Here is a 12,008-nt window from a genome sequence, read left to right on the forward strand (position 1 = left end):
GTTAAATGCACAGGGCAGTGCACTTCAATCTGAACTGTTACTGAACTGGTGTGAATATGGAGGAGGTGAGGGCCCTGGCGGAGTGGTGCCTGGAAAATAACCTCTTCCTCAACTTCAACAAAACGAAGGAGCTGATCGTGGACTTCAGGAAACAGCAGAGGGAGCATGACTCTATCCATATCGACTGGACCGCAGTGGAGAAGGTGGAAATCTTCAAGTTCCTCTGCGTACAAATCACTGACAATCTGAAATGGTCTACCCACACAGACAGTGTTGTGAAGAAGGCGCAACAGCGCCTCTTCAACCTCAGGAGGCTGAAGAAATGTGTCTTGGCCCCTAAGACCCTCACAAACTTTTACAAATGCACAATTGAGAGCATCCTGTCGGGCTGTATCACCGCCTGGTACGGCAACTGCACCGGTCGCAACTGCAGGGCTCTCCAGAGGATGGTGCGGTCTGCCCAACACACACTGCCTGCCCTCCAGGACACCTACAGCACCCGATGTCACAGGAAGGCCAAAAAGATCATCAAGGACATCATCCACCGAGCCACTGCCGGTTCACCTCGCTATCATCCAGAAGGCGAGGTCAGTACAGGTTCGTCAAAGCTGGGACCGAGAGACTGAAAAACAGCTTCTATCTCAAGGCCATCAGAGTGTTAAATAGCCATCACTAGCTGGCTACCACCCGGTTACTCAACCCAGCACCTTAGAGGCTGCTGCTCCATATACATTGACCTGGAATAACTGGTCACTTTAATAATGGAACACTAGTCATTTTAACAATGTTTACATACTGCTTTACTCATTTCGTATGTATATACTGTATTCAATTCTACTGTATTTTAGTCAATGCCACTTCAACTTTGCTCATCCTAATATTGATATATTTCTTAATTCCATTCTTTTACTTTTAGATTTGTGTGTATTGTTGTGAATTGTTAGATACTACTGCACTGTTGGAGCGAGGAACACAAGCATTTAGCTACACCTGCAATAACATCTGCTAAATATGTGTATGTGACCAATAAAATGTGACTTTAATTGATTTTGAAGACATTAAGTGAAGCTTGTTGCCGGGTAGAGCAAGTAGATAAAGGTCAGATGTTCTTTTGAGTGGTCAAAGGGCCTTTTATTCTCTGGTGTTTTCAGACAACACATATACAGTAGGCATAATCTCTCTCCTTCTCTCTTTCTCTTTCTCTTTCTCTTCCTCTCTCTGTGTGTGTGTGTGTGTGTGTGTGTGTGTGTGTGTGTGTGTGTGTGTGTGTGTGTGTGTGTGTGTGTGTGTGTGTGTGTGTGTGTGTGTGTGTGTGTGTGTGTGTGTGTGTGTGTGTGAGAGAGAGAGAGAGAGAGAGAGAGAGAGAGAGCATGCACATGCTTGCATGTGTGACAGATACAGATCAATGAAATCAAAATATAGTCAAATGCAAACAGTCTATTGAGAGCATCCTGTCGGGCTGTATCACCGCCTGGTACGGCAACTGCACCGGCCGCAAAGGCTTGACAGTAGCTAATATGCTCCAGGTAGGGCCTACGCTACTCTATGGTTGACCCCTGTGTGTGTGAGAACGTGAGTAAAAGTGTGAGTGTGTGTGTTTGTGGGTGACATAAGAAGTTATGATCTATTCTATTCTACTCTGTCTTCAAGGTCTAGCCTGGTCACATACAGTACTATACAGATGAAATGTAGAAGTGTACTCTAATCTAACCCATTCAGAGATGCTAACTGCTTTAGCGCCTATTGACGATATTATCTTCTGGTCGGGGGAGTTTTGTTAAGATCCCGAGACGCTCGTTAGAACTTATGGAACTTATGGAACTTATATTTTTCATTTCGATAATAATAATAAAGGTTAAATTACTACACACCTTTATAGGAATATAGTTATTTGATAAAAAAAATATATTTAACCTTTATTTAACCAGGTAGGCCAGTTGAGAACAAGTTCTCATTTACAACTGTGACCTGGCCAAGATAAAGCAAAGCAGTGTGACCAGAACAATAACACAGTTACCCATAAACAAATATACAGTCAATAACAAAAGAGAAAAATCTATGTACAGTGTGTGCAAATGTAGAAGAGTAGAGACGTAAGGCAATAAATAGGCCATGGAGGCAAAATAATTACAATATAGCATTAACACTGGAGTGATAGATGTGCAGATGATGATATAGAGATACTGGGGTGCAAAAAGAGCAAGAGGATAAATAACAATATGGGGATGAGGTAGTCGGGTGTGCTATTTACAGACTGGATGTGTACAGGTACAGTGATCGGTAAGCTGCTCTGACAGCTGATGCTTAAAGTTAGAGAGGGCGATATAAGACTCCAGCTTCAGTGATTTCTGCAATTCGTTCCAGTCATTGGCAGCAGAGAACTGGAAGGAAAGGCAGCCAAAGGAAGTGTTGGCTTTGGGGGTGACCAGTGAGATGTACCTGCTGGAGTGCTTGCTACGGGTGGGTGTTGCTATGGTGACCAGTGAGCTGAGATAAGGTGGGGCTTTACCTAGCAAAGACTTATAGATGACCTGGAGCCAATGGGTTTGGTGACGAATATGAAGTGAGTGCCAGCTAACGAGAGCATACAGGTCGCAGTGGTGGGTAGTATATGGGGCTTTGGTGACAAAACTGATGGCACTGTGATAGACTACATCCAATTTGCTGAGTAGAGTGTTGGAGGCTATTTTGTAAATTACATCGCTGAAGTCAAGGATTGGTAGAATAGTCAGTTTTACAAGGGTATGTTTGGCAGCATGAGTGAAGGAGGCTTTTTTTTGCGAAATAGGAAGCCAATTCTAGATTTAATTTTGGATTGGAGATGCTTGATGTGAGTCTGGAAGGAGAGTTTACAGTCTAACCAGACACCTAGGTATTTGTAGTTGTCCACATATTCTAGGTCAGAACCGTCCAGAGTAGTGATGCTAGTCGGGCGGGAGGGTGCGTGCAGCAATCGGTTGAAGAGCATGCATTTATTTTTACTTGCATTTAAGAGCAGTTGGAGGCCACAGAAGGAGAGTTGTATGGCATTGAAGCTCATCTGGAGGTTAGTTAACACAGTGTCCAACGAAGGGCCAGAGGTATACAGAATGGGTAGAGGTGGATCAGAGAATCACCATCGCCAGACATCATGTATATATACAGAGAAAAGTGTCGGCTTGAGAATTGAACCCTGTGGCACCCCATAGAGACTGCCAGAGGTCCGGACAACAGGCCCTCCGATTTGACACACTGAACTCTATCTGAAAAGTAGTTGGCGAACCAGTCGAGGCAGTCATTTGAGAAGCCAAGGCTATTGAGTCTGCTGATAAGAATGCAGTGATTAACAGAGTCAAAAGCCTTGGCCAGGTAGATGAAGACGGCTGCACAGTACTGTCTTTTATCGATGGCCATGACCAGGTCGGAAACCAGATTGCATATTGGAGAAGGTACGGTGAGATTCGAAATGGTCGGTGATCTTGGCCTTCGAAGATTTTAGAAAGGCGAGGCAGGATGGATATAGGTCTATAACAGTTTGGGTCTAGAATGCTCTCCCATCTTTGGGGATCTCAGACAACACAAAAGAGAGGTTGAATAGGCTAGTAATAGGGGTTGCAACAATTTCGGCAGATCATTTTAGAAAGCGAGGGTCCAGATTGTCTATCCCAGCTGATTTCTAGAGATCCAGATTTTGCAGCTCTTTCAGAACATCAGCTGTCTGGATTTGGGTGTAGGAGAAGGGGGGCCTTGGGCAAGTTGATGCAGGGGGTGCTGAGATGTGTGCTGGGGTAGGGGTATTCAGGTGGAAAGCATGGCCAGCCGTAGAAAAAGGCTTATTGAAGTGATCGATTAAGTAGATTTATCGGTGGTGACAATGTTTCCTATCCTTAGTGCAGTGGGCAGCTGGGAGGAGGTGCTCTTATTCTCCATGGACTTTACAGTGTCCCAAAAGATAGTGTTTCCACACAACCATATCTCCATGTCGGTCATCTGTGCTAATTAGTTATCTAGCCTAGCGTGTCTGTTTAAATGTAACTGTGGCGAAAGTGTAGTTCGTCAACTGGCACACACAGTTTATGGATCTGTGCAGTAGGCTTAGTGTATCGTTTTTATTTTAAATATTATTTCTCACTGATATGAAGGACAAGGAGCATATGTTTTGAAAACCGTTTTGCAAGTGATGATTATTGATGCTCATAAACGTTAAAGCACAATGTCGGAATTGTAGTTCACACACATCCAACAAAGTGCGAAGCTAACTGCTGAAAACCCAACAGATAACAAGGGTTTTCAAGAGCTACAGCACCCTCCAGCTGTGGGGAGAGTGATGTCATCATGTTCGATGCGTTCAAGTGGAATGTGCCACCGGTAGCGATCAGCGTGGATTTTGGACACACTCACACCCGGCTTTCTCTTCAACTTCATGAAATCTACTTGAATACGATTCTGTGTTATAGTACTGCACAATTATTATTTTTTCGCAATAACTTGGAGGCTTCTCTGACACAGTGTACGCTAAACGAACCAAGAAAAGGACACAGCATGCTGCGTGCGCTACTTTTCTTTCATCCATAGGCTACATTTGCTTCAGAAGTTTTCTCCCCAAATGTAAGCGACGGCAAAGGTGTTTTTGTACGTTTCTTTGGTTGTTCATGCACTTTTACGTGTTGTACTATTTAGTATTTTTTCCTACAAAACAGACCAACAGTTCCATGGACGATATTTGAGAAAAGCGGATGGTCTCCATTACGGAATACAATTGGCGACTGAATGAATTGAGGCCAAACACAGAAAGGAAACAGTTGATTCCGCACTACGAACTGAAATCATTCGGATTCTTTGTCGCTATTCACGTGGTAAGTGTCATCACAGTTAATTGAGTATCGACTGCCTACAATTGGAAACATTGTGTCAATGTAAATAAATACTGATTATTATGTAGCATTTGTGTTACACCACTACCTCATTTGCACACACTATATAGACTTTTTCTACGGTATTGTTGACTGTATGTTTGTTTATTCCATGTGTAACTGTGTTGTTGTATGTGTCGAACTGCTTTGCTTTATCTTGGCCAGGTCGCAGTTGTAAATGAGAACTTGTTCTCAACTAGCCGACCTGGTTAAATAAAGGTGAAATAAAACAAATAGTTCACTGACCGACATTTTGACAGGTTACTTTATGTGCACGAGAGTGCCCCAGCTTCTAGATCAGTAGAATGTGATGTGACATTCTGATTCAATTTCTCTCCTTCCTTAAATCCAAATGAAAAATCGAAGCCGTGTGTCTAGAGGCAGGGTTTAATAAGCTTTCTTATACAAAGCAGATTGTGATCTGATTACATTCATTCAAGCTTTCTTAACGTTTAACTGAACCAAACACTTCGGCCTAATGGCTTGCTGTCTTCAAGGTATATTTGGTTTTTCATGCAGTGGCTGGTGGACTGGGAGTCTTCTTCTTGAGGGCCACGGTGGACTATAAATGAAGCAATCGAGAAGGCACATGATCTGTCTGTAAACATACTCCCTATTAGACAGTTTCATTCCAAAAATACTTTTAAACATTTTGTTTTGTATCACAATGACACCTTCCTTTTATTTCCATTACATGAGCAGTGAGGTAATGGATCTTAACCCGCTGCATAGCCTAACACATATTGCTTAACTTTGTTCCTTGTCTCCAGATGTGCAAGCTTTCCACATTGCTGGCTATGTTTGACCATAGGCCACCATCCCAGACTTTAATAGCAGAGATGCTGAGGCCACCTGGACTATTTACATTGACCCCCCCCCCCCTTTGTTTTTACTCTGCTGCTACTCGTTGTTTATTATCTATGCATAGTCTTTTTACTTTAGTTTTTACTTTAGTTTATTTAGTAAATGTTTTTTTAACCAACAATGCAGTTCGATAAATAGAGTTAAGGGTTTGTAAGTAAGCATTTCACGGTAAGGTCTACCTACACCTGTTGTATTCGTCACGTGACAAATAACATTTGATTTGATTTTGATTTGCTCTTAGCTGTTCTCAACTACACACACACACACACACACACACACACACACACACACACACACACACACACACACACACACACATCATTTCTATCTGATACACTGGCATTTTGAGATCCAATATTCAAGGCCACATTAAGTTCAACCAATCATGTGTATCCTAATCATGCCCTATTGACCATTGTGAAACACGTGTCACATAGGTGCCCTTACTAAATCTCCCTGGTGTCTGAAAGTGAAAGCAGCCTATACTCTACTGGTGTGTGTCAGGATCAGCCGGGGCCATGCCATCTATGCGTGATTTATAATCCCTGTGTTTTAACAGATTGCATCCAAGCAGCTCAATAATTGTGCCATCCCATTCCCTGCAGCAGTGAGATGATGGGTTGTATAACCAACCATACAGCTGAGCATTTGGACTGGGTATTGTTCTTAGACATAGTCCGTTGATCTCAATGTGATTTAGTGTGGAGGGACACATGGGTCCATTGCTTTCCTACTCATTTCACAATCTCTGGGAAAAGCCACTGGCCTTTATTACGGTCTCTTGCATTTTCTCATCCTCTTAATGCATGAGTGATGTCTTCTTCTCTGCTCTTCTGCACGTGTGTTTTGGCCTGGAGAGCTTGGTTGTGTTCCCCTGTTCAGACGTTGCGTGCATCAACCAATGGTTGCGTGTCACATCATCGACTGTGCCGTTTGGCACCAGATTGCTATAACATATCATGTGGTAAACTGATGCCTATCCAGGCGTTGTTAGATCTGGCACACCTGGGCAGAAGAACTCTCCCCTCATCTCTCTCTCACCCCTAACCACACTCTCTCTCACCCCTAACCGCACTCTCTCTCACCCCTAACCGCACTCTCTCTCACCCCTAACCGCACTCTCTCTCACCCCTAACCGCACTCTCTCTCACCCCTAACCGCACTCTCTCTCACCCCTAACCGCACTCTCTCTCACCCCTAACCGCACTCTCTCTCACCCCTAACCGCACTCTCTCTCACCCCTAACCGCACTCTCTCTCACCCCTAACCGCACTCTCTCTCACCCCTAACCGCACTCTCTCTCACCCCTAACCGCACTCTCTCTCACCCCTAACCGCACTCTCTCTCACCCCTAACCGCACTCTCTCTCACCCCTAACCGCACTCTCTCTCACCCCTAACCGCACTCTCGCTCACCCCTAACCTCTTTATTTTTCTCACTCTCTTCTCCCCTCTCACTCACCCTTTTCCCCTAACCTCTTCTTCCTCTCTTTCACCCCCAACTCTCGCTGCTCGTATTTATGGCAGCCAGTATCACTCACTATGATTAGGTGGTTCATGTTGTCTGTATGTCCAGTCCAATCCTGCTAATGCAAATGTGTTAGGCTGGATTTGTTTGGCCTGAATTCTAACTTGCCTACAGCTGAGGTATAGACATGGCTAATGGACTGATGAAAATAAGAGGATCCGCTCTTGCTCTTGCAGTCACTTCTCTCTATTCTTACATACAGTAATTATGAAGCATGTTTTACTAGTTGAACGTCTACTGCCTAAGTAATCAGCACTTACTGGGCCTTTACAGTTCATATCTATTTCTGCAGTCGGTCAGGCACTACATCTCTCCATTTAGTCTAATACAGTTCATATCTATTTCTACAGTCGGTCAGGCACTACATCTCTCCATTTAGTCTAATACAGTTCATATCTATTTCTACAGTCGGTCAGGCACTACATCTCTCCATTTAGTCTAATACAGTTCATATCTATTTCTACAGTCGGTCAGGCACTACATCTCTCCATTTAGTCTAATACAGTTCATATCTATTTCTGCAGTCGGTCAGGCACTACATCTCTCCATTTAGTCTAATACAGTTCATATCTATTTCTACAGTCGGTCAGGTACTACATCTTTCCATTTTGACTAATAACATCAATATCCCGTTCCTCTTTTTCACCAGTTGTGCAACATGCTGAGAGGCAGTTTCATCATTCAAAGAGTTGAAGCAAAGCAACCCCTCCAGATGACTAATAGTTCATTCATCCCTCGTATAAATGTTAAACTAAAGGTTTTTCTTCAGTTGAAGTTGAACTGTTTTTTTTTTATCAAATGAGTTCACATCATCTGTCTAATCTCACAAACATTCACATTTGAAATATATATGCATGATTTGTTGATAGTTTATAGTTGATATTCTGAGGCACACTAGCTAGCGTTAGCTATGGCAGAAAGACATGGAGACTCCTCCTTTCAGCAAGTCCAGATTAACTGCCTGCCTCACTATAGTGTGACTGAGTCTCCTGCTGGAATGAGGCATGCTGGGGCTCTGAGCTCGGCTCCATTCCACTCCTTTGTAAATAAAGCTTTTGTTTTTTGGGGGCAATAGGCGTCCCACTTTCTGCCTTTCTACCCAATCACAGCTACAGACTGCAGCTTCAAATATTGCTCAACACACAGCTGACTGCTTGAACAGGAGGGACAACCCTTTTCCTCTAGTTGTTGGGAAATGTAGGCCCTGTGTCCTGGTAGTTGGCTGCTGGCAGCAGAACACTGTCCGAGGGTCCAATTAGAATGAGCAGGTATAATTTCTAGTTGACCTCTTCCCCCCCACTTGTATATGACAGATTCATCACAACATTTATTCCATGGCAAACAAGGCAGGAGGACAAGTGGGGGACAAAGTGATTATTAATCATAACAGAATGAGCAGTTTCACTGTAAGACTCGACACAGCCACAGATAAAGGATCACACCATCCCACCACCTTTCCTCAGAAAGTGTTCCTCTGTGTGTGACTGAGGCCGTCATCAGTAGCAGGCCTCTGACTTGATCCCATAATGTCTCCACGCCCGTTGTTCTCTACTTTGTTCAGTTAGTTTCAGGGGGACTGTTTAAGAAAGAGTTGCATTACTTTGGAGACGTGCCCTGAAATATAATAACAGGGAGCAGACCAGAGTTCCTGTGGAAAGTCTGACACCTCGGAATGAGCTGACGGAGAAAAACCCATTACAGAAACTACGTATGGCCATTTGTCATTCAGCTAGCTATTAATAGTCAGGCAGGCTAATGTATCTAGTTGAATGCATCATTTTTCTGGTGATATAAGTAGGCTACTTTGTCATCAAGTCAGACCTGTGTCCCTGTTGAGGTTGTTTTTCCTCATATCAGGTGTGTGTCCCAAATGGCACCCTATTCCCTATATAATGCCCATAGTGATCTGGTCAAAAGTAGTGCGCTATATAGGGAATAGAGTGCCATTTGGAACACAGCCCAGGTGCTAGTTGGAAAAGAAGTTGACTGTTTGAGTGTCTGACTATGGGTCAGCATGTGTTTGTTTGTTTCCAATGAGGGTCAGTGGAATACATGATTGGATTTCGGCCTACTCTAGACGTGACAGTAAATTGAATAGATTGTGCTGATCTCGGATGGGGCTGTAGTCCTGGTAGAGGGAGGTCATTACACTGAAAGGCTGTTATGTTCTTAGTCTGGTTCAGACAGAGACCTCTGGTATGTCTGCATATCATTTACCATGTCAATGTCTTCCAAGTTCTTTGATTTTTAATGGTTTTGTTGGGTCCCCATTAGTCTACGTCAATGGTGACAGCTAGTCTTACTGGGGTCCAACATATAACGGAATACATCACTGTCAAAATACTTTACAATTTAGTTCATCAAGATAACTGGTGTTTATTACTGGAATGGTCTCAGGGCAGCCTGGTTCTAGATGTTCTGGTGTTTATTACTGGAATGGTCTCAGGGCAGCCTGGTTCTAGATGTTCTGGTGTTTATTACTGGAATGCTCTCAGGGCAGCCTGGTTCTAGATGTTCTGGTGTTTATTACTGGAATGGTCTCAGGGCAGCCTGGTTCTAGATGTTCTGGTGTTTATTACTGGAATGGTCTCAGGGCAGCCTGGTTCTAGATGTTCTGGTGTTTATTACTGGAATGGTCTCAGGGCAGCCTGGTTCTAGATGTTCTGGTGTTTATTACTGGAATGGTCTCAGGGCAGCCTGGTTCTAGATGTTCTGGTGTTTATTACTGGAATGGTCTCAGGGCAGCCTGGTTCTAGATGTTCTGGTGTTTATTACTGGAATGGTCTCAGGGCAGCCTGGTTCTAGATGTTCTGGTGTTTATTACTGGAATGGTCTCAGGGCAGCCTGGTTCTAGATGTTCTGGTGTTTATTACTGGAATGGTCTCAGGGCAGCCTGGTTCTGGTGTTTATTACTGGAATGGTCTCAGGGCAGCCTGGTTCTAGATATGATTTTATATTCAGCCAACTTCTCTAACTTTGGTTCCATCAGATATGGGACCAGGCTAGTCTCTGAGTGCATTGAACATGTTGAGAGGATCATTTAAGGGACTCATTATTTTATATCCTTCTAGTTGCCAGTGTCTATCATTTGAGGACCAGTAGAGACATTTAGTCATGTGAGACAAACACAAGTGGATTCAGAAGAGGTCAATAACGTTGTCACAATGTGTTGTGTGTTCTAATCAAATGTATTTATAAAACCCTTCTTACATCAGCTGATATCTCAAAGTGCTGTACAGAAACCCAGCCTTAAACCCCAAACCGCAAGCAATGCAGGTGTAGAAGCACAGTGGCTAGGAAAACACAGTGGCTCCCTAGAAAAACCAGAACCTAGGATGAAACCTAGAGAGGAACCAGGCTATGAGGGGTGGCCAGTCCTCTACTAGCTGTGCTGGGTAGAGATTATAACAGTACATGGCCATTAAGGCCAGATAGTTCGTCAAGACGTTCAAAGATGACCAGCAGGGTCAAATAATAATCCCAGTGGTTGTGACTGTTGAGCTGTTCTCTAGGGTGTTGTGAACCTTGTTTAGATTAAACACAATGCCCTCGTGCCACTTTAAAGAGTTTCCCCTACAGTGAACTCAGGACCTGGTTGGCTGCAGGTAGTGTCCTGCACGGGTCAGTTCTTCTGGAGCTGCAACCACCCCACACGCAATTAATTGTTCCTAGTTGATCCATGACCTGCCAAATAACATTGGTGTAATTGTTTTTATTACTCTAGAGTAGTAGGTTATTATTCCCTTCCCTGAATAAATGAATTCATCTGCATGTCTATTCAACATTTGGATAAAAGGAAAGCATGCTATGCCAGGTACGTAGTCCAAATTCAGTTCCCCCGACAGGCAGTGCTGATGTCTCTATCCTGTATCTCTCTATAACGGACACAATCCGATTCATTCAGAATCACTAGGAGACTTTGCAGCATGTCTTAAAGCAACAGCTGACAGTGTCCTCAAGGGGTGTTGCTTTCTATGACTGTAATTCCTCCATGAAATAACCTGCTGGGTCTTTGAGTCCACAGCAGGGTTGGGCTCAAATTCAATTCATTCAGGAAGTAAACTGAAATTACAATTCAATGATTGAAAAAGGGTCATCTAATTTTAATCATCTCAATAAGTTGAAAAGGAGAAGCTATTTATGTGGAAAGATTTTAAATGTGTGTTTTTAAAATTCATATCACTGAAATGAATTAGAATTGAGCCCAACACTGGTCCACAGTGCAATGAATGAGAGGGTTGAAAGCAAATCTCTTTTGTGATCACGAGTCCTTTCTGAGAAGCTCTGTCTATGGATTTGTATTGATTTTATGGCTAGGGAGTGTCTGTCATGGGGGCAGTGTGTAACCACTCAGCACCAGATGGGAGATGGTAGGTGGTTATCATATGACATATGACCCCTTAAGGTCATAACACAATACAACCCCTGGGAAGCCTTTGTCTCCCGGACCTTAATTTTAGGGTTGTCACGGTACCAGTATCACGGTACCAGTATCACGCTACTCACAAGTATTGTGGCAAAGAAACAAAGCTTGAAGTGGATTTAATTTCTTGAGAAAACAGCATGATGTTGTCACATTTAGTTTATTTTGCAAGCTATAGCATCCACAATTTTACATAAAGTAGGGTTTTATCAGACCGTAGAGTTTATTCTGGTATTTTCTTTTTTGTCATGGAAAATCTGGTATCGTAGTATAGCGATACTGGTATTCATTTCACCTTTAGA

General features: G+C 43.3%; 1 protein-coding gene across 1 annotated transcript in view; it reads left to right on the top strand.

The window, feature by feature from the left end:
- The first annotated feature begins 4,263 nt into the window (after positions 1 to 4,263).
- The window catches only part of trak1a (trafficking protein, kinesin binding 1a), a 69,424-nt gene continuing 61,679 nt past the window's right edge, over positions 4,264 to 12,008 (top strand). Inside the window, exons 1-2 of the mRNA XM_031822099.1 lie at positions 4,264 to 4,587; positions 4,680 to 4,835. The gene's annotated coding sequence lies outside the window, so the exon portion shown is untranslated. The remainder of the gene's footprint in view (positions 4,588 to 4,679; positions 4,836 to 12,008) is intronic.

Source organism: Oncorhynchus kisutch, unplaced genomic scaffold (genome assembly GCF_002021735.2).
Source record: "Oncorhynchus kisutch isolate 150728-3 unplaced genomic scaffold, Okis_V2 scaffold4065, whole genome shotgun sequence".
Taxonomy (NCBI): domain Eukaryota; kingdom Metazoa; phylum Chordata; class Actinopteri; order Salmoniformes; family Salmonidae; genus Oncorhynchus; species Oncorhynchus kisutch.